The sequence below is a fragment of the Dromiciops gliroides genome, chromosome 6 (genome assembly GCF_019393635.1).
Source record: "Dromiciops gliroides isolate mDroGli1 chromosome 6, mDroGli1.pri, whole genome shotgun sequence".
In the NCBI taxonomy this organism is placed as follows: Eukaryota; Metazoa; Chordata; class Mammalia; order Microbiotheria; family Microbiotheriidae; genus Dromiciops; species Dromiciops gliroides.
Window position 1 is genome coordinate 203552081 of NC_057866.1, and position 22376 is coordinate 203574456.

General features: G+C 36.1%; 1 long non-coding RNA gene across 1 annotated transcript in view; it reads left to right on the top strand.

The window, feature by feature from the left end:
- LOC122730770 overlaps nt 1-22376 on the top strand; it is a 698032-nt gene that overhangs the window by 149520 nt on the left and 526136 nt on the right. Inside the window, exon 2 of the long non-coding RNA XR_006353545.1 lies at nt 10758-10886. This is a non-coding gene — a long non-coding RNA (uncharacterized LOC122730770). The remainder of the gene's footprint in view (nt 1-10757; nt 10887-22376) is intronic.

The following is a 22376-nucleotide window of genomic DNA, read 5'->3' on the forward strand; positions in this document are numbered from 1 at the left end:
AGCATGGGGGGGGGGGGAAAGCAATCTGGAAAGTTCTGATTGAGCTGAGTCTTGATGGAAACCAAGGATTCTAAGAGACAGAAGTTTGGGGGAAGTACACTTTGGTCATGAGGTAGGGAGTAGCCATTACAAAGACTGAGCTTTGAATGTGTGAAACAGCCAGACCAGTCAGTATAAGCAGATTTTATAATGATTGGAGGGGAGACATGAGTAAGCCTGGAAAAATTAGAAGAGAACAGCTTATCTAAAGTTTTAAATATCAAACATAAATTTGCATTTTATCAGAAATGTGACAAGAAGCCACTGAAGGTCATTAAGTAGAAAAAAGAGATTTGGTTGAAGTGGGAAGAGCAGGTAGTGCAATTGTTCAGGTGAGAAATAATGAGAACCTGAACTGGGATGTGGCCTGTGGGAACAGAATGAAAGGAATGTAAGAGATGAATGTGGAGATATAAACAGTAGTATTTGTCAACCAGTTCACTAGGTTATGAAAATTAGAGGGCAGTGATTTTTCCCCTCCTTTTTTTATCCTTAGCAGGGTGCCTGGAAGATAATAGACAATTAGTAAAATTTTCTTGACTAACTATATGAGGTAGCAAGAATGTCACTGAGGTTGTGATCTTAGATGATGAGAAGAACATTTGTTCCCTTGAGAGTAATAGTGAAGTTTGTGAGAGAGGAAAGATTTTGGGGAAAGATGATGAATTCTGTTTGGGACATAATGTGGTGAAGATGCCTATAGGACATATAATTCAAAGGGCTTCATGCAAGACTGAAACTTAGGAGAATATATATATAGTGTATATATGTGTGTATGTATATATGTATATATATATATCAGTATGTATATATATGTGTGTGTGTGTGTGTGTGTGTGTGTGTGTATATATATATGTATATATATATATATCAGTATGTATAGAGATGACATTTGAATGCATGAAAGATGATAAAGTCACCAAGTTAGGATATAAAGAGAAGAGAGAAAATTGTCCAGGATAGTTGGTACAAATGGCATAGAAGATGATTGATCTTGAAAGACTGAGGAATTTTTAGATAGATTAGAACAAGGAGGGGAAAAAGTTTGTAGATAGATTACAACTAGGAGAAAAACATTTTCAGATAGATAAGAACTAGTAGAAGGAGTCAGTAATGTCAATTACTATCATTACAGAGAATTGTAGAAAAATAAGGATTAAACATATATCACTAGATTTAGCAGTTAGGAAATCATTGAAGAGAACAATTTCAACTGAATGAAGATGTAAAAACCAGACTGACAAAGATTAAGAAAAGAGAGTAGAACACTGAATGTAGATGACTTTTTTGAAGAATAAATGTCAGTATCCTGCATTACCTTTATTCTCATATAGCACTTGGTTTTGGAACTCTCCTTACACAATATCATTCCTTATAGTTTTCTTTGTTTGTGACTCACTCCACTACTGGGATTGTTTGTATACATGTTTTTGTTTGTTTGTTTTAAATTCCCCCCCTTCTCTCTGTATGGTACCCTGCATATAATAGACACTTAATAAATGATTGTCGAATGAGTGATTAAAATTATGTAAAGATATCAATTCTTTTGACCATGTACTTTTACATTTCAGGAGCTTGAAAATTGTATCTACTTAGCGTGTTGTCATATAAAAGCCACATTTTCACATGTTACTGTACCAACATCATTGCAGAGTACCTCCTCCTGCCAAATTTCACCAGTACTTTTCTCTTAATGAAGTAGAGTGAATTTATACAGCATTTTGCGCTTCTTCTCTTGTATATGATAATGATCATATGGTCTTTTAAAAATTCAGGCATTTGTTTAACACTTCATATATCATCAGAGAGCTTATTCAGATGTTTGGGCATTATTTCTTGCTCTTGCTTGAATAGTTCATTTGTCATTTCATCATACCCATGATTTCTGGCTTTGAACTTTTTTTTTTAAAGATCACAACTTGGCATGTGAGACATGGTCAATGAAAATAGCAAATATTCCATTTTTTAAAAAAGAAAACTTTTCTCTTTGAAATTGATTTTGAGAGGTAATGTCACCCAGTAGGAAGATAGTGTTTATGGGACATGGGCAGACACTCTCTAGCTTACAAATATTTAATGCACAAATGTTCTATGCATGTACTTGACCAGTGTGTACCAACCATATCAGGAGTTAAGTGTGAGGCTGTCTCTGTACCTTAACTGGGAGACAATTATTCAAAAATATCTTTAGTTGTGGGTAGAGCCTTTTTCTCATTCGTGGTGCTATGTAGTTAAGATAACATATGCCCTTAAAGCTGTTATTTTTTGAAAAGTGGAAATCATGCAACTCTCTGTTCCTAAATGGACTTAGTCTAGCTCTTTAGTTCTATTCATGCTTTTAGGCACAAAATAATAAGTCTTCAGGTAAGAGTTCCAATCAATATATAGGGAAATAGCAAAATAAGATTATTCCTGAGCTAGAAACCTGAGTGGGTAGTTTGTATAACAACATTTTTATCTCATATGAATGCACTAGTTTCCTAGGCACATAGTTCTTAAATTGCTAATACTATTCATACTTCTAACATGGAAACCACCATGCCTCTTTCCACAATAACATGATCATCAATATCAGGAAAAAGATGAGCAAGTCAGAAGAATAGAACCAGGGAGGGAGAGTGGAGAAAATTTTAGACTTGAGAAAAACTCAAGTTCAATTCAATTTAATTCAATTCAGTAAATATGAATTAAGTACTTACTGTGAACCAGACACCACTAAGGGCTATGGACACAAAGAAGAAAAAGAAAGTCCTTATCCTCAAGGAACTTACTATCTAGTGGGACTAGATTATCAACTTAGAATTGGACTTTGATACTTATTAGTTATATGATCATGTGCAAATCACACTTAACTTCTCTGAGCCTCAGTTTCCCCGTGTGTAAAAAGGGTATGTGTAAAAAAGTTGTTTCACAGTTATTCTTGTGAGTATCAAATTAAGTAATGTATACAAAGTACTATGCATATAATAAAATGCTGATTGGTTGTTGTCCATAAGTTAACGAGGATAAAAATGACATCACTGCGTTAGGGTGAAGGTACAGTGTGTCCAACTGTGGCTGATCAGACCAATATGAGCTCAGAAGGCTCTACAACCGGTTGGGCACAAATAGTCTTTATGAACATTTGGGATGTAAAGGTCTCTAAATTTGTGCACCTCATGTTTCTGTTGAGATACTGAAATTTTGCATTGCTCATAGAGCGCAATGTATTTTTTGATGCAGGCACTTCATGCTAGATAGTCTTTTGCCACATCTCACAATTGATACCAAAGTTCTCCTGAGAGATTATAATGTCCTTGTATCACATCTTCTGAAATCTGTGTGAGTGCTTGCTTTGGGTGAGTTTTCTGCAAATAGTCTTTTATGCAAACATACTTTTGGCATTTGAACAACATGGACAGCCCCCCATTGGAGTGGCACTCTCTACAGCAATTTGAATGCTTAGCAGATTAGCTCAAGAAAAGACCTCAGTGTCCAGTACCTTATCTTTCCAGATAACCTTCAGAATCTTCCTAAGACAATCCAAATGGAAACAATTCAATTTCTTATCATAGCTCTGGTATAGGTCACAAAGCCATACAATGATGTGGTCAGCACGACATCTCTGTAGACCTTAATTTGGTAGGCAGATTAATACCTCTTTTCTCCCACTTTCCTTTGGAGCCTCCCAAAAACTGAACTAGCTCTTGCGCTGTGGGTATCATCTTCCTCATCTCTGTGTACATCCCTAGAAAACATTTTGTCAAAGTAAATTAATTTAATCACAGCATTCAAAATTTCTCCCTTTGCATTAACCGATGGTTCCACATATGGATGGTGTGTTGCTGGCTGGTGGACTGGCTGTTTTCTTCTCTGTTAATTGTCAGGACAAAATTAGCACAAGTGGAAGAGAATAGATCTATATTCTGTTGCCTCAGAGGCTGCATTGAGTGCACAATTATCTGTGAACATAGTCAAATACCAGCTCCCCCTCCACTTTAGTTAAAATGCTATACAACTTTCAGACATTATTATTATTATTATTTTTTGTTTGTTTTTGCAGGGCAATGGGGGTTAAGTGACTTGCCCAGGGTCACACAGCTAGTAAGTGTCAAGTGTCTGAGGCCGGATTTGAACTCAGGTACTCCTGAATCCAGGGCCGGTGCTTTATCCACTGTGCCACCTAGCTGCCCCCCATTATTATTATTATTGAATGAGTTACAGTTGTTATTGCTTTTTATCATTTGGGGAAGGGGAAGGAGATTCAGTGCAGATTTGCAGCCTGGGAGACCTGGGCTCTAATCCTAGCCCTGCTGCCTATTATTTTTGTGAACTTGAGCAAGTCACTTAAACACTGCAGGCCAAAGTTTCCTCATCTGTAAAATGAGAGCATTGAAGTAGACATATTATGAGGTCCCTTCTATTTCAATGAGATTTTATGATCCTAGACCCAACTGAATGTTGATGAAGCTGGTGTGCCACTCTTGCTCTGTCTGCCTTCCCATAAAACACCTGTGTCTGGATCTTCTCCTTCTAGGCAAGTGTCTGATTGCTGCCTTCACTCTACATTATGTGTGAGAAACAAAGACATGATTTTGTGTTCTTTGTCACTGTGTGAATGTCAATGATTCTCTGCTTGAATTTGAGTTCTTTAGGGCAGGCCAGGGAACTGCTACCATTAGGGGGTCTGCTCAGAACACAGGAATGGGAATCAAAAGACCTCGATTAAAATCCTGGGTATGCTACTTAAAAACTCTCTGACCTTGAACTTTTCACTTCCCCACTGTGGCCAACATCCAATGATTCAATGGTCTTATGTTTCTCCTACAGCCCCTAGCACTCTTACCATCAGTCCCAAAAGAGCAGCAATCTTTAACATATGGTAGAGAATGACATCTCTCTTTTAGTAGGTATTCTTACCTCACCTTTAGTCAGTGTCAGCACTGATCTTGGACCTTGACAACAAGATCTCTGCTCTCAACTTTCCTTATCATCAGTAACTTTACTATTTCAGAATTCAATAGATGCTCTCATGGTGAAACCCCTGTATTGTGTTATTTTTTTATCTTAAATTCTCTTCAAATATTTAAAAGTTTATATATGTTTCTGGGTTAAATGTTGTTGCTAAGGAGACCACTGTATTTAAATTAATCAGTAAACACTTAGCAGTAGGAAAGAAAGAAAGAAAGAAAGAAAGAAAGAAAGAAAGAAAGAAAGAAAGAAAGAAAGAAAGAAAGAAAGAAAGAAAGAAAGATCTTTGAGTGTAGGAGGCTATTTATAACTTTGAAAATTGAATCTTGGGGGCAGCTAGGTGGCGCAGTGGATAGACCACTGGCCCTGGAGTCAGGAGTACCTGAGTTCAAATCTGGCCTCAGACACTTAACACTTACTAGCTGTGTGGCTGTGTGACCCTGGGCAAGTCACTTAAACCCAATTGCCTCACTAAAAAAAAAAAAAAAAAAAAAAAAAGAAGAAAGTTGAATCTTGGGCAAGACATTTAACCTCACTGGGCTATAAAGGTAAAAGAGATGGGTCAGAATGGATGATCTCTAAGGTTTTTCCCCATTCTAATATCCTGTACTTCTATATCGAAGTCCGTGTATGGCACATTAGATGACTATACATAACACTGCAGCTAATCCAGGCATTCTATGGCTTTAATTTCCTATCAGTCCTCTCTTTCTCAGATATCTTAAATCTTTTTCCTTTTCCTTTTCCCTTTCTCTGTTTCTGTCTCCCTCTTTTCCTCCATCTTTCGCCCAACTTCTTTCTTTGTCTCTCCCTCTGCTTTCCCTCCTCCTTTCCATACTTTCTTGCTCACATATCTGTTATCTCAGCAAAGGAGCTGGCAAAATACAAAGACTAAAAAGTCCATATCCCTGTGGTCAGGGAACACTTTGTCTAGACACGATAATAGTGCTAACTGACATTTATACAACAATCTCTTCCTTTCCCTGTCCCTGTCTCTGTCAATATCTCTCACTGTGTCTCCCTCTCACTCATTCTCTTTTTTCACCCTCTTTCTGTCTTTCTTTTCCTCTCTCTTTCCTCCAGTCTTTGTCTCTCTGTCTCTATCTTTCTGTCTGTCTCTCTTTCTCTCTCTCTAGACTCCCCCCTTTACTACCTCTCTTTATCCCTCTCTGTATTTGGCCCATAAAAACATTCTCATCTTCCCTATGCTTAAAAACAAGTCAGCAAACACCACCAACAAAATCCGTCAGTTTCCTTCACTGTACTTTCTTTCAAGATATCATTCTATCCCTCACCTGTAAGCTTCTAGGATGAGTTGATACCACAGATAGCTCCATTCATTTGCTTACTCCCTCATTGTAATTTGTTATTTTCCTGAAATGAGTCTTTCTAAAGTCATCATAGGATTATCCCCTCTGCAACCTTCAACACTGTAGATTAGAGTCTTCTAAATATTTTTTTTCCCTTCTCTTCTGGTATGTTGAATTCTATTATTATCCCCCTACATATCTTTCGTTATTCCCTCTTGCACCCATTGTCTTCATCCTGCTAGTTAAAGGTGAGTGTGCCCCAAGACTCACTGAGTCTTTCTTTATTCTCAAATAACAAATTCAACTTTTCATCCCACCTCCCCTATGAAACCTTTCCCAATTCCATTGGCTGCAAGTGATGGGTTCTTCCTTAAACTTCTCATGACACTTATTTTTGGACTTTTCCCTTATAATTTGCCCTGTTTTATATATTCATATATATTTTTGGTAAAACTTTTTTTTTCTCCTAGTTCTAATCTATCTGAAAACTCCTTAGTCGTTTAAGGTCAATCATCTTCTCTGATGTCTATTAACTATTCTGAACAGTTTTCTCTCTTCTCTCTATACTCTTAATTAGTGACCCCATCATCTTACATAGATTCAAATAGCCTCTCCAATGCAGATCCTATTGAGATCTATATTTATATCCCTAATCATTCTCCTGAGTTTCAGTCTTGCATCAACCATTAGGCCCTTTGAATTATATATCCTGTAGGCGTCTTCAACACACTATGTCCCAAGCTGAACGCATCATCTTTTCCCCAAAACCTTCCTCTCTCACAAACTTCACTATTCCTCCCAAGGGCCAAGAGGTCCTGAGGTTGTTATTGCTGCTGTTGTCTAGTATGTATTCATTTTGAATAGGACTCTATCCCCGTGCCACAGTCTTTTCCAGCCAAGCTCCTAAAATGTCTCACTCTGACATTTTGTTTGCTCTGCTGCTCCAAAATTTGATGTGAGGTGTTATTTTAAAGTTGTTTGTTTTAAAGTTGTTGAAAGATTTTAGTTGGTTTGCTGCCTCTAATCTGTCATCTTGGCTCTGCCCCCATCTATTATTTTAGATGTACTCCTGATTAAAAACTAATGTATACTCTGAGTCCAATTAAAGAAAAGTCACATTGTGTTACATCTCTAACTATTCCTTCTACTCTCCCAACAGTTTTACTGCTTCAGTAGGGTAAGAAAAGTAAGAAAAGCTAATAACTGCTTAGGCCAAAATATTAAATGTCAAATTGTGAAAGATAAGCTGCTCTATGGAATGTGGGAATGGGCTGATAATTGTATTAGCTTTAGGAGCTCCAGGTGAGGAAGATTTCAGTTCCAATGGAGATTGGCACTTGTATCATACTTTTTATCTTAGATAGTTAGCTGGGTCAACTCTTTTATTATATATTTATAACTAAATAGCTCTACACACACGCTAACATATGTACAATGAATGGTTAGTTTACACAACAACTTACTCTTATAATGCAAAAGTTGTGAAACCAAACCATTATAAATGCATATTTGAATTATGGATGCATATATGCATTCATAATGGTTTGCTTACATAGCAATTTTCTCTTAAAAATCAAAATACATTAAAATTTTAACTTGTTTAAAATACAACAAATTCATGTGTTGAGTTTACCTCATAAAAGTAATCCACCTGGCTTCTCTCTCCTCGCTTGAACTCTGAAACTTTTTATTCTTCCCTGATGCCTATTGATAAGCTAAGACAGGCAAGCCTCAGAATTGCTCTCAGAGCAAAAATAACCATGAAACAACTGTCCTCAGCACCCAACTTCTGAATATATATATATATATATGCACACACACAAATTTGCATTACCAATAATATGCACATATTATGTATATATACATGTGTGTGTGCATATGTATATACATATATGTTAGTCATTTTTTCACTGATGTCTGAATCTTTGTGAAATCTTTTGGTTTTTGTTTTGTTTTGTTTTGGAAAGATACTGGAGGAATTTGCCATTTCTTTCTCTAGCTCATTTTATAGATGAGGAAACTGAGACAGATAGGGTTAAATTATTTGACCAGAGACACACAGCTAGTAAGTGTCTGAGGCCATGTTTAAACTAAAGAGGAAGAGTCTTCCTGACTTTAGGCCTGGCACTATATCCACTGTGACACAAAGCTGCCCATACATACATGTACACACATATACATATATAAAAATATGTACACATATGCACATGTGCAACATAATATTTCAATCAATGTACATGCACTGTTTAAATTAAGCTTTAATAGTTTAAAAGTGTTCTAAGGCTTTTGCAACAGCCTGTGTAGATAGATAGACAGACAGATAGAGAGATAGAGAGATAGAAAGATGATAGAACAATAGACAAAAGTTAGAGATAGATGTAGGTTTAGATATACATATAGGTATAGGTATGGCTATAGAAAGATATGGTTATAGATATTGTAATGGTTGGAATGACACCACCTGCCAGAGACTTACTGTAGAAGAGCTCTGTCCATGAGGTGAAGGTCTTTGAGGGCAAGACCATGTGTCTTTTCTTTGTCGTCAGGAAATGACGTTTGCTTGTGGGAGGAAGAAGGGGGAGCCTGGCACTCTGAATGGGGCTCTTTCCTCTGGACTCTGGTGGAGAGCAGAGCTAGAAATGTGCTCTCCCTTTAATAGATAGATGCATGTAGGCCTTTCTCTCTCTCTTTACCAAATTCTTATTCTCCTTAATAAATACTTAAAAGTCTAACTCTTGCTAAAGCTTATAATTCATTGGTGACCACTCATTAGAGATTTTAGACAGACTAGCTAGAATTTTATCCATTAACAATATACATAGAGGTAGAGATACAGGTAAAGTTAGAGATGACATATGATATAGCTATATCAATGTTTTTCTTGACCTTTCTTGTGTAATGATTGGAATAACGCCACCTGCTGGATACTTACTGTAGAAGAGTTCTGCCCATGAAGGGAAGGTCTTTGAGGGCAAGACCAGGAGTCTTTTCTTCAGGAGTCAGGAAGTGACGCGGGCTAGTGGGAGGAGGAAGGAAGAGACTGGCGCGGACTCTGGGGCTCTTTCCTTTGGACTCTGGTGGAGAGCGGAGCTAGAAATGTGCTCTCCCTTTAATAGATAGGAATCTAGGCCTTTCTCTCTCTCTTTACCAAATTCTTATTCTCCTTAATAAATGCTTAAAAGTCTAACTCTTGCTAAAGCTTGTAATTGATTGGCGACCACTCATTAGATATTTTAGACAGTTTAGCTAGAATTTTAACCCTTAACACTTGGCCTTCTGAAACAGACAAGCGCAAAGATTTATTCTATGCATTCCAAAGAGTCCTCTTCACCTCCTCACTATCCTTCACCCTCTTATCCAATCTGTTGCCAAGTCCTGTTGACTTCATATTTTTAAGATCTCTCAAGTATGCCCCTGCTTCTTATCTGACACTGCCACCATTCTGGTGCAGGCCTTCATCACCTCATACCTAGAGCATCATAGTAGCCTGCTGGTGGGTCTGCCCATCTCTAATCTATCCCCTCTCCAATCAGATTATCACCCTATTCAATAAACTTCAGGAGTTCCCTATTGCCTCCAGGATCAAATACAAAATGCTCTGTTTAGTATTCAAAGTTCTTCAAAACCTAACCCCCTGTTACCTTTTAAGTCTTCTTACCCTTTTCTTTTCAATATGTAATCTTCAATTCAGTGACTTTGGCCTCTTGGTTGTTACATTTAGAGCCTTGGGCATTTTCCTGGATAGTTTCCATTCATGGAATGCTGTCCCCCAGCCATTCTACCCACTGACCTCTCTGGCTTCCTATAAATTCCAACTAAAATCATACCTTTTATGGGAAGCCTTCTCCATCTCTTCATTCTACTGCCTTCTCTGTTTATTATTTTCAATTTATCCTGTATATAGCTTATTTTGTATGCATTTGTGTGTGTATCTATCTGTATGTATACGTGTATATATACACATAGGTATGTATGCATGTGTGCAAATATACACATGTATAAAATGTTATATATTGTCTTCCCCATTTGATTGTAAACTCCTTGGCAGCAGGGACTATCTTTTGGCCCTCTGGCTATCCCCAGTCCTTACTTACATTCTCTGACACATAGTAGGCAATTAATAAATTTTCACTGTTGGATTTCATTTGGACAATACACATTTTATTAATCAAATATAATTTTGGTGGGCTTAATGATTTCTGACAAATATTTGAATGACATTCAATGAAATCTATTTTTAAACTACCTCATGGCATATGTATTCAGGGTTAAACTCATTCTGCCTGAGAAAATCTGCTGGTTTCTTCAGTGATCACTGTTTTTTGATTTCAGTTTAGAGCAGTAACTATACCAGTTATAACAAGTGGTATCTTACGTCATACAAGAAATTCTGGGGTGACTTTATTTTGTTCACTGTTAAACTGAGAATTATTTTTTATTTTTTTTTATTCTTTATAGAATTATATTCAGTGAGAACACATCGTGGAGAGAGGAAAGAATAATTGAACAATTACCCTCTGCATTTTCTTTTGGACCTGAAGAATGTTCCTGCTGAAACACTAAGGCAACTTGGAGAAGCAGCTCACTGTAAGTACTTTCAGTGAAATAAGAAATAATTTATATATTGCTCTGATGCTTGATGGTTTAAGACAGAGTCCCCTTTTGTGGCACTTGAAAATAAAAGCAACAACAATGGTAGGAGATAGGAGGTACTTGAAGATTTCTGAGTCATAGATTGCAGGTAGAAAAGATACTTGAAGAAGTTATTTACAAGCTAATGGGTTTTTCCTACTGTAAAGGGTGTCCCAAAAGTCCTAGTGTATTTCAAGGCAATAAAGCTTATTAGTTTTATGTAAGCTCTTAAAGCTTAAAACTGCCTTTTTGGGGACATATCCCCTTAAGTTTCCTGTCAAATGAAAAATATTAGGTATAAAGAAGATGTTTAGGATAAACTTGGGATGAGTGACATCACTTGCCACAATGATTCATTACAAAATGAATTATTTTTGCTGAGATGCATGGCAACCTTCTAATATAAAATCAAAAATAATTTGAATATCATGCAAATACTGACAGATTTTCTATACCTAATCAAAGTACTCCATCCACTATGATCAAAAATATAAGTGACTGAGAGACTCCTATGTGACAAAAAGCTTGAATTTAATTCATCTCTGGTGTTTTAAAATCTACAATAATGCTGATTATTTGAGTACCAAGTTAAGAATGAGTGTCTGACTCAGACTGAAGTTGCTTGAGAACTTTAAGAGTACTTTCTACTCTGAAAAGATTAAGAACTGAACCACTCATATGTTTGCTTATACAAGACCATCATAATGGTGGAAAATTCTATTTCAGTTAGTGACCTGATGTTGGAAATTTCATGTCTTCACTGTAACAAATCATTTGATTGAAGAATATAATAAAAGTGGTTTTCGATATTGCAAAATAGGTTCTAAAATTTAACTTTTCCTTTGGTTGTACTTGTTTTACTGTCATGAAGAGTGAACAGTTTGAATTTCCTTCAGAGGCTATTTTATTTTATTTTATTAATTCATTCTGATCCAACCAAAGACTTTGTAACCTAGGAGATAGGATCTGGAACCTTCAGCCTTCCGGACAAAAGGACTCTCTGAGAGTCTGAAATTTGATACCAAAAGACTTCAAAAGAATTCAGATCTATTTAGGTTTGGACATCTACATAGAATGGGTCAAATGTATCCCTTTGTTTCTCTTTTTTTTATAACCTAAAAAGCTTTGTAGGTGATAAAATATATTCACCCTCCCCTTTATTTGATGGAATACTCCAACAGAATGTATGAAATGAAGCAAAATGTCCTGAAATTGTAACTTAGGCATAGTTTAGAAATCCCTAAGTTCAGAGAAATCATAATGTTTTCCTATCTTTTTTTTAATATTATTACATGTTTAACAATAATTCAATATAAAAGTATTTGATTTTTATTTTAAAGTGGTCAGTAGAAATTCCATGGTGACTGTTTTATTTTAAGTGTCTTTTGCCTTCCCCCCTCCCTTTTGTTAGATAACCAATTAATTGTACATTCCCTGAAGATTTTAATCATGGAATTGATTCAAAGCCAAATTAGCACTCAAGAGTCACAAAATCAAGCTTAATAATAAAAACAGATGGGATTTCCCCCTTACTATAAAAAGGCATTAAAATGATTCTCAATATATCTCATCACACTAATATAATTTCTTAAATTGCATAAGGAGTATTGGCAAGTTTTGATGCAGGTAAAACCTGCTATCTACAGTAGTAATGATTTTGAGACTTTTTTTCCATCATGAAACAAATGTTGATGAGTTTGTATACCAAAGCAACTTTTTGGATGGAATGGGAAACATGCTTTGATCTAATTCAACTTCTCCTAAAAATGGCCCAGGCCATTCTGCAGGACCATATGGATAGTAACAAATTCACAGAAATGATTTTCAGTGCAGAATAAGGCCTAATGAGTAAAGGCACAGAATCTGGGAGTTATTCTGGGAATTGTAAAAGCTAAGAGAATGAAGTGAATCCATAACATTGTCCTTTCATGTCACTGCTTTATTAGGTCCTATTATATTTCATCTGTAAATGTAGGTAGCTGGGAGATTAATAACTATCATCAAAACATGGAGTCAGTACTGTTCATTAGCACAGAGAGGTAACCCAATGTAAGAATAATGTTTAATTCTTAAGGCAAAATGTGGAAGCCCTCTAGTGGTCATAGTATTCAACAAGAGTCCCAGGAATCAGACCAAAATAAATGTCATAATGAAGAAGAGGTTTTGTTTGTATTTCCGAGGTGCAGCTGTTCGAAATTTACAGATTTTGTAGCTTTATTCAAATGTCTATTCACACTATTTGTCTTTGCATTTGCAGACCGTTTCTTATGACTTTTCTAAAGAAGAAAAAAAATGCCTTCCACAGAATACTTCACAAACTAAAAATAAAATGAAATTTGGAATGGAACAGTTCATGTATATACAGCTGGCTTCTATAGGATACTCTGTGTTGCTGCATTTATTGTCTTGAGCTCAAAACAGTACTTACTTAATCATTGTTTCAGGGTATTCTGTAGGCAGGGTGTGTCTGGGGGAAGAGGATCTATTTTATAGAAGTAGGAGTTGCATTGCTATTTGTAAAATTAGAAAGTATTTTTACTTAAATTATTGATTCTAATACACAAAAGTAAAATCAGAGACCACCAGTTTTGAAGTTTGTATCTCACTCTGAGTGTGAGTGGGGGTTTTTTGTTTGTTTGTTTTTTGTTTTTTTTCGATGAGGTGACCACATAGTCAGTCAATAGGAAAGCAGTGGGGAGAGTGGGGAGGGGGGTGGGGGTTTACCTTGACCATTTAAAAGTTTGATTGTTTCTACATGCCATGCACTCAGATGTGGTGTCCTATACCAGCATATGTCCAGACAGCTGCTGCTGTTGCTGTTAAAATTATTCTTCTATTCTTTCAGGTCTTGCAGAGCAATTTCAAAGTCAATGCTAATGTCATTTTAATGGTTTCTCTCAAGGAAATATTAAGTATCTTCAGTTGAGGCATAGCTAAGAACCTGAGAAATAAAGAGGTAGAAATAGAGGCACCAGCTGGAAAAAAACCCAAAAAACAAAAAACACCAGATACAGAAGGAGTGAAACTGTTTACTTTCCTTTTCTTCACTCCCCATCACCACTTGGCTGGAACTCTTAGAGAAAGGATCCAATGCATCTGAGTTTCCAAGTTAGAAGGAATGTCACATCTCATCTTAGTCTAATCTGTCACTGATCAAAATCCCTTTTATGTAACATTTCAATTGCATGGATTTCCAGGAACTCTTGAAAATTCCCAGTGATTTGGAAATGTACCAATTCTTTTCACTTTTTATCAGCACTAATTGTTAGGAAGATTTTCCTTAAAACTGAGCTTACATTTGCCAATTTTCACCTTCCACACACTGCTCCTAGTTTTGCCCACTGAAATAAAGCTAAACAAATCTAATCTCTTCAACATAATAACTACTAGATACATGAAAATAGTTATAGTGCCAGCCCCCAAATCTTCTTGTTTTCTATAAATATCCCCTTGCTTCTAAGGGATCCTCATAGAAACTAAAGTCTACTTTTCTCACTAGATCTCCTGATTTCTTCTGGATACTTGTCAATGTCCTTCCTAATGCCCCCATTTAAACATCATTCCATATACATGGTTTGACAAGGACAGCAAACAGCTGAACTATCACTTTCTTCACTCTGGATACTACCCCTTTCAGTTTCCTCATCTGTTCAAAGGGTAGTCATCAGGGAGTATTGATAAATGTTTACCATCTATCTGTCTGGGAAAAAAAAAAAGTGTCCATGCATACCTTTAAGTTTAATCGGAATTGTTAACCTTTTTTAACCATCATTTCTGAAGTCTAGGCAATCAGAAACAATAATAAATCAAACCCTGATTTGCCCATTGTGTTTGCTGAATTCCAAGGTGTAAATTATCACACTGAAAATTTTAAAAGTGTCTCTGTGAGCCAGTTTGAACAGACTCCAGAACATCCCTCTTGGTGATGGACTAATCAGAGGTATCAGATTCACAGCATGCAAGGAGCTGAAAAACTCCTGAGTGCAACTAAAACCAGATTATATTATAATTGGGAAATGTTTAACAAAATAAATACAAATACAATACCATGCAAATATTGTAAATTTGTGGTTTTCTAAGTCAATATATGGTCCACAGGAATCCATTTGCCTCTGAGTCTGAAACCACTGGACTAGATGATTAATAATATCTCTTCCATTTCTAGATCCATGATCTTATCATCTGAATACCATCTAGGAAATCACAAACTTTTTATTGGCTGACATGTCACATGGTTAACTCATAAGACAACTTCAGCCCACTAAAACCAATTTTTTTTCTTTTGAGTTGTCTTCCATGCATACCTATTCTATTCTGCATTTGAAAAAATAATTTTAATAATAATAATTGTATTTATACAGTGCTATAAAGCTTATTAAATCCTTTTAAATTATCCCATTTCAAATAAAACATTCCTATTCGATGCCATCTCATTATATTTGGCTTATGTTTTCAGTCACATGAGATGGCTTTGAAAACTGACTCTGTCATCTGACATGGTCTCATACTTTATATCATCTGATACTTTGACTACATGCCATTGGTGTCTTCATCCTAGACACTGATATAGGTTTGGACAGTGGCGGGCTGTGCTGGAGAAGGACCCAATTTGGAACTGGAAGTCATGGGTTCTAGTTGTGGCTCTATGACTATTGGACGCAATAGTAATTATTTCTGTACACACTTGAAACTCAATAAAGTTCAGGTCTTTCTACTTCATATTTCATGCTTTTTTCCCCCTGTTGTTTTATCTGGCTATAGCACTCCCCTACTCAAAAATCTTGTTTCTACTTATTGTCTCTAGGATACTATGCAAAATCCTTCATCTGGTTAAGTTCTTCACAGTCTGGCTCCCACCTACTTGTCTATCCTTATTTCATCTTATTCTCTTCACAAATCTTTGGTCCAGTCACTACAGCCTGCTCTCTGTTCCTTTTAATTAACTTTAAATACTCCCATCTCCCTATCTTTCCAACCTGGAATGCATTCCTCTGTCACCTTGGCTTCCTACATTCCTTAGCCTCCTTTAAAGCTCCAGGAGAATTCTCCTGATCCTCTGAATTATTAATGCTCTCTACACATTGAAATCACTTTGTATTATTTTGAATATATTTTACATAAAATTATCTATTTACATTTTATATTCTCCTCTTCTCCCTTTCCTCAGCAAACCATACACAGGTGTTAAGTTCCTTGAGGGCAGGAACTCTGGTCATTGTTTGTTTAAAACCATAAAGCATGAAATTTTATCTCTACCATTATCACCTGAAATTTAATTTAGAGAGACTAGAGATATAGTTTGATTATGCTAGAGCAGATTTTCAATGATCTCTGCAGAACACTGAATTTCAGTGTCCAAAGAATATTTGTGGATTGTGCCAATATACCTGTGGATTTCTATATGTTGCCTTCTCTGATTGGAAGAGATTGGGGAAGCCTATAAAGTGGCCTGTATAGTGCCCATGAACATAACAGAAACTTAGCAAATGTTTTGTTTTTGTTTTTAGAACGAGTTGAAATTCAAAATGGTTCAGTTTCACAGTGTATATCTGGATTTAAAAAAAAAACCCTAAACTGTAATTTCTCTCAGCAGAGCCTATTGCTATTTGCAAATCTCTTTTTACTGAGGCATAAGCATACTTTCATTTCACTTGAAACCCAGGATTTTGTTGTTGTTGTTGATCACAATAGTATAGTGTGACATGGTGTGTTCTGTTCTTGTTTTCAACAGATGAAAACTACATATGATTTTGTATTAATTACTGAAGGCTAAACTTATGGTGATCTTATTTCAAATTATGGAATCCAAGTCTTAATTTATTTCTGTCTTTATATGCCTTAATTCAGTTGATTTGTGAGTTAGTCTGTGAATTAAGATCAGACAGTGACCTTAATTATACATACTTTTCTGTCTAATGTGATTTACAATATATATTAAAAAGAACTGCCGTCAAAAACTTGCCAAACAATTTTCTTTTTTTCTTTTTTCTTTCTTTCTTTCTTTTTTTTTTTTGTGGGGCAATGGGGGTTAAGTAACTTGTCCAGGGTCACATAGCTAGTAAGTGTCAAGTGTCTGTGGCCAGATTTGAACTCAGTTACTCCTGAATCCAGGACCAGTGCTCTATCCACTCTGCCACCTAGCTGCCCCCTCTTGTGTGTGTGTTTCTGTTTTTCACTGCAGCAAGCTCCTTAAAGGAAAAAGTACTTTTAATTAACAAAGATACTACATTATCTTCCCGTTATAGTGTTTTTACAGATCCAGTGAACATTCTTAATACCTCTAGTATGTTTAGTTGGGGTGCAAAGTTCAAAATGATTCAGGAAGGAAAGGGAAATCTGGGAATCTGGGAAAGAAGAGGAAGGTACCTTCTTCTTCCATCCTCATCTCTTCAGAGGCAAATCTCTTTTCCTAGTCTTTAATGATTCTCCTTCATTTTTGGCTTGAGTCTTTTGTTTTGTAGATAGTGGTTAACCAGATTTTGAAAGCCCATTGTGATTAACAATTTCATTGAACTGTAACTTTGCTCCAAGTGAATACAACATACTCAGATCTCCACCTTCTCACAATAACAACAATTGCTAGTATTTACATAATGCTTTAGGGTTTAAGAAGCCATATACAGGGTTCTTCTTAAAAATTAAAGCACTATATAAATGCCAGCTAACCTAAGGCCCCCAACCCTCTCCAAATTGCCTTGAGGTGACAGACATATTGTCCATCACTGACCCTGTACTTCAAATCTTTCCAGTGTTGCAGGGAAAATGTCACCAATAAATTAAATAAGGCCATTTCTCTGAACATATCATTAATTAATAGGGACAAAGAATCTGTTAATAAAGGACAGATCAATGATGGGCACCCATTTGAATCAAATAGAAGAGTGAGAACTTACAGGGTCTTTTATACCTAGGTGTGTCTTCCTTCTGATTGGCCTCACTGTACATAGTTGGGACCTCCCCAGGCAATCCTTATTGGTGGGCATTTTAATGAGGAGGTAAGCTAAGAGTTCATAGCTCCTCCTTATATTGGGGGAGGAGGACAGTGGGCTGGCCTTCAGACGTGGTCAATCATGCCCCTCTCTGACTTCTAGGAATGGGAACTGCTAGCAGTCTTAACCAGAAAAACATAATCTCAATCAAATTTTTGCTAGCCTGTTCACCTCTTTGTAGTGTGCTCCAGACTTTAATGAAGGGAGTAAGGACAAATTTCATACTCCTTGGAAGACGATCTAATTCACACTTGTTCCTGTTTATTGAGTAAATAAAAGGCAGGGTCTCATTTGGGTGGACCAAGTCCAAACTAGTTAATAAGCAGATGCCTTGGGGGCTAGGAATGATCATAGTCACCCTTTCAGTCACTACCTGGCCCTTTCAAAACTGAGGTCTTGAAAAAAATAGGAGAAAAAGGATGGATCACAAAATCAAAATCGATTATTAATACAATAGTATAATCTTAATTTCCCTCACAAGCTTGGTTGAACTTGCCAAATTAGACTCTAGGGACATAGTTTTTCGGGACATAGAGACACTATTTCATCAGGATGTATGGTTAGAGAGTTGTGGTATGGTTGGAAAAAATGCTGAATGTGGAGTCTCTGGACTAGAGTTTGTACTGTGGCTCTCCCATGTACTACCTGTGTGACTCTAGGAAAAGTCACTCATCTACCTTAGTTCTCAGTTTCCTCATTTGTAATGTGTTTTGGACTCCTGTAGTTCAGTCATTTCGGTCATGTTCCCCCCATCTGTGACCCATTGGGGTTTTCTTGGAAAAGATACTAGAGTGGTTTGCTGTTTTCTTCTCCAGCTCATTTTACAGATGAGGAAACTGAGGCAAATAGGGTTTAGTAACTTGCCCATGGTCAAACAGCTACTAAGGGTCTGAGGCCAGATTTGAACACTTTTGACCCCAGGCCAGCACTCTATCCACTGACCCCTGAAGTTCCTTCCAGCTATAATTCTATTACATAATGACTTAAATGGAGATAATATTTTTGCACAGTAAGAAAAAACAAATTAGAAGGAACCATACCTGTTGAATTCCTTGCCTTTTCAGGTACCTACCACATCAGTTTTAATTCATTATTGGAAAATGCAGTTTGTTATTGAAAACCCTAAGTGTGACATCACCAGTGCTTACAGAATATAAAGCAAGATGTGGTTTACTTGAACATGGAAACTGTCTCTTTAATGAATTACTAGTGCATGAATAGTATAGCAACAGTCTTCATTGGAGCTAAGGAAGTCTTGTCATACTTATAGTAATATTGAAAGAGGTTGTCTAATATGTATCTATCCCAGAGGAAGGAAAAGGGATCAATTTTAATTTCTTACCTTTTAATGGTGGCACAGTTTTACGATGAGACTTTAAAATATGCACGTAAAACTATAGAAATACTAAAATGTGGCAAGTCAAAAGTAGATAATTTCTTTTGTCAAAGAAGCATGGTCTTTACTCCTGAGTCACTATTAAAAATAAGTGTAAGGTAGAGGAAAAAAATGAAAATGCATGAGACTTTTTTGTCAATTTGTATAATTTTTCAGTTAAGCAGGCATAAATCAAAGAATATTGTATTTTTTGAGGCTCATTAAAGAGACATTACATATCAGAATAGTGAAGTAGTCAGCATAATGAAATGATGAATGCCTATAACAATCTGTATGTAAATGATGTGAGACAGATTTGCTAGTGTTTCAGAGGAGAATAACAGTCTCTCTGACAGTTCCCTGTAGGTGCTGTTACTGGATGCAAGTGACAGATGTTAAATGTAAACTTCTTCAACAGCGAACACTTATTAGCACTTAGCAGAAAATGGCAATATAGAATAAGACAAATAGCAGATAACACCATTTTCAATGAATTTGTTCTAGAAGGTGTGTTATTGCATTCCAAGACTTCTTTTATTGACAAAGGCCATATTCTTGACAGAAGGAAACTGTTTTGAGAAAAAATGGTTATTTCAAAAACCACCATGTATACATATATACATATACAAATACATATACATATACATATACATATACATTTACAAAATATTTTGTAATGGTGAACTATTTTCTTAGCATTTGCTTGGGGATTTTTCCATAGTTAAATAGAATGCAGAGCTCAGGTGACTGATCCCTGATGGCAGGATCTAGATATTTGTGAAACTGAACAAATCTAATTAGGTTTAAAGACTGGTAAATGTATAAACAGATGTACAGCTGCAGGATTATTATAAGATTAGGGCTGGACTGAACTCTAGTTAGAGGTCAAATAGTCCATCCTCATTTTGCAGACAAGGTAACAGTCTCAAAGAGGCAAAGTAATGTAAGATTATGGAGCTGGAGCTGGAGGGTAACTTCAGGATTTTAACCCACATCCTTGGACTGTGGATCTAGCAATATTAAAAAGAGCCTGTTCTCATGAAAAATTCCAGCCTCTCTTTTCTATCTTTAAGTTGCTTGTTATATTCAATTCTCAGTTATTTAGGACTGACCATTTTGCCATTCTCTTGGTTTTGATTTATTTATATACTTAGGTGGCTTTGTAATTTTCCCATTGTAGATGCTGTCTCTGCTCTCATAGGCTATATCATCTCTATGATTTTCCATTATTACATAAACATTTTCATCTTTATCCTTGAATACATCTACCCAACCCCAGGAAATCCAACCATCATATTGGATGCCTTCAGCAGGTTATTTATTTTTCATTTTATCTTATTGTTCTTTAAATGTATCCAACAAAGACAATGCAGGCAATGCCCATTATTAGTCAATTCTGTTTCTAAAAAGTCTATGGGGGGGGGCGGCGCTAGGTGGCACAGTGGATAGAATACCTGCCCTGGATTCAGAAGGACCTGAATTCAAATCTGACCTCAGACACATACTTACTAGCTGTGTGATCCTGGGCAAGTCACTTAATCCCAATTGTCTCACACACACAAAAAAGTCTATCTCGATGTTTAGTGAAGAATGTTTAACTATGACAAAAAGAAAGTTTGTGAACTATTAATGGAACCTTAGCTCTAATTAGATATAATAGGTCATATATGCCTTATAAGATGGCTAGACCATATAAAGACAACTCAGCATTATTATGACAAATATGTACATTACTGTTTTTGGTTTTTCCTAGCTGAATTAGGACCTCCAATTAAATCTTATTCTGTTTAAAATGATTAGGTTGGGAATGGGAATCCCTGGGACACATCCAATAAATTAGTGTAGTAGAATCAAAGTGTGATTGAAGTAGAAACAAGAGAAATTTGAGTCTAACACCAGTCCTGCCACTTGTTAATCTGTGTAATCGAGACCAAACAACAGAGCTTCCCTCAACCTCAGTGTCCTCGTGTATAAAATAGGGATAATGATTGCACTGTTTATTTCATTGAGTTGTGTGAGGTTGATAGAAGTATAGATTTACAGATGGAAGTGATGTTAGGGGATTGATGAGTCCAATTCGCTAATTTTTTTTTCCACAGAGAAAACTGGGAAATACAGAGGTGAAACAACTTGCCTAGATTCATATAGGTAGTAAGTCAGGAGCAGCTAGGTGGTGCAGTGGATAAAGCACTGGTCCTGGATTCATGAGGACCTGAGTTCAGGACAACCTGAGTTCAAATCTGGCTTAAGACACTTGACACTTAGTAGCTATGTGACCCTGGGCAAGTCACTTAACCCTCATTGCCCTGCAAAACAAAACAAAACAAACAAACAAAAACAAAACACAAAAACAAAAAAATATATAGGTAGTAAGGAGCAGAGACTGATCTTAACTCCCATCTTCTGTCTCTAAATCTGATGCTCTTTCTACTGAACAATACTATCTTTTGAAATAACATATATCAAGAACAGTTGTAGCTAAACCACTTTATAAATTTGAGATATTTTTATTACATTCTTATATGTTTTATTCATTTGGCTTGAGATCTTAAATAGCAATTCAGTTTCCTTATCTGCCAGGTGGAGATTACTATACATCATCTGCTTACCTGACAGTTTTTGTATTGAGGTTTCTATGAGTAAGTCAATAAGATAATGTGTAATAATAATAATAGTAATAGTAATAATAATACTAATAATAGTCATTCTTATATTGCTTAATCTTTGAAAACATTTTTTAATGAAACCTTTACAAATATTATCTCATCTTATAATCACAACAGCCCTGGGAGTTAGGTGATATTGTTATTCCTATTTTTAAAATTAAGAAAACTGAGGTCAAATATTAATTGACTTTCCCAGGGTCCCACAGCTACTTAGTGTCTGAAATAATATTTGAACTCAGGTTCTCTTCACTTCAGGTCCACTGTGTCACCTAGTGAAAATTCAGAAATGCCACACTACACAAATTAGGTAAGGCATCTCTTTGGATAGGTTTTTTTGATCAAGTTTCATATTTTGAGATTGTATGGTGTGTCATGAAAGATATCTTACATAAGAAATTGAATAACCCAAGTGGAC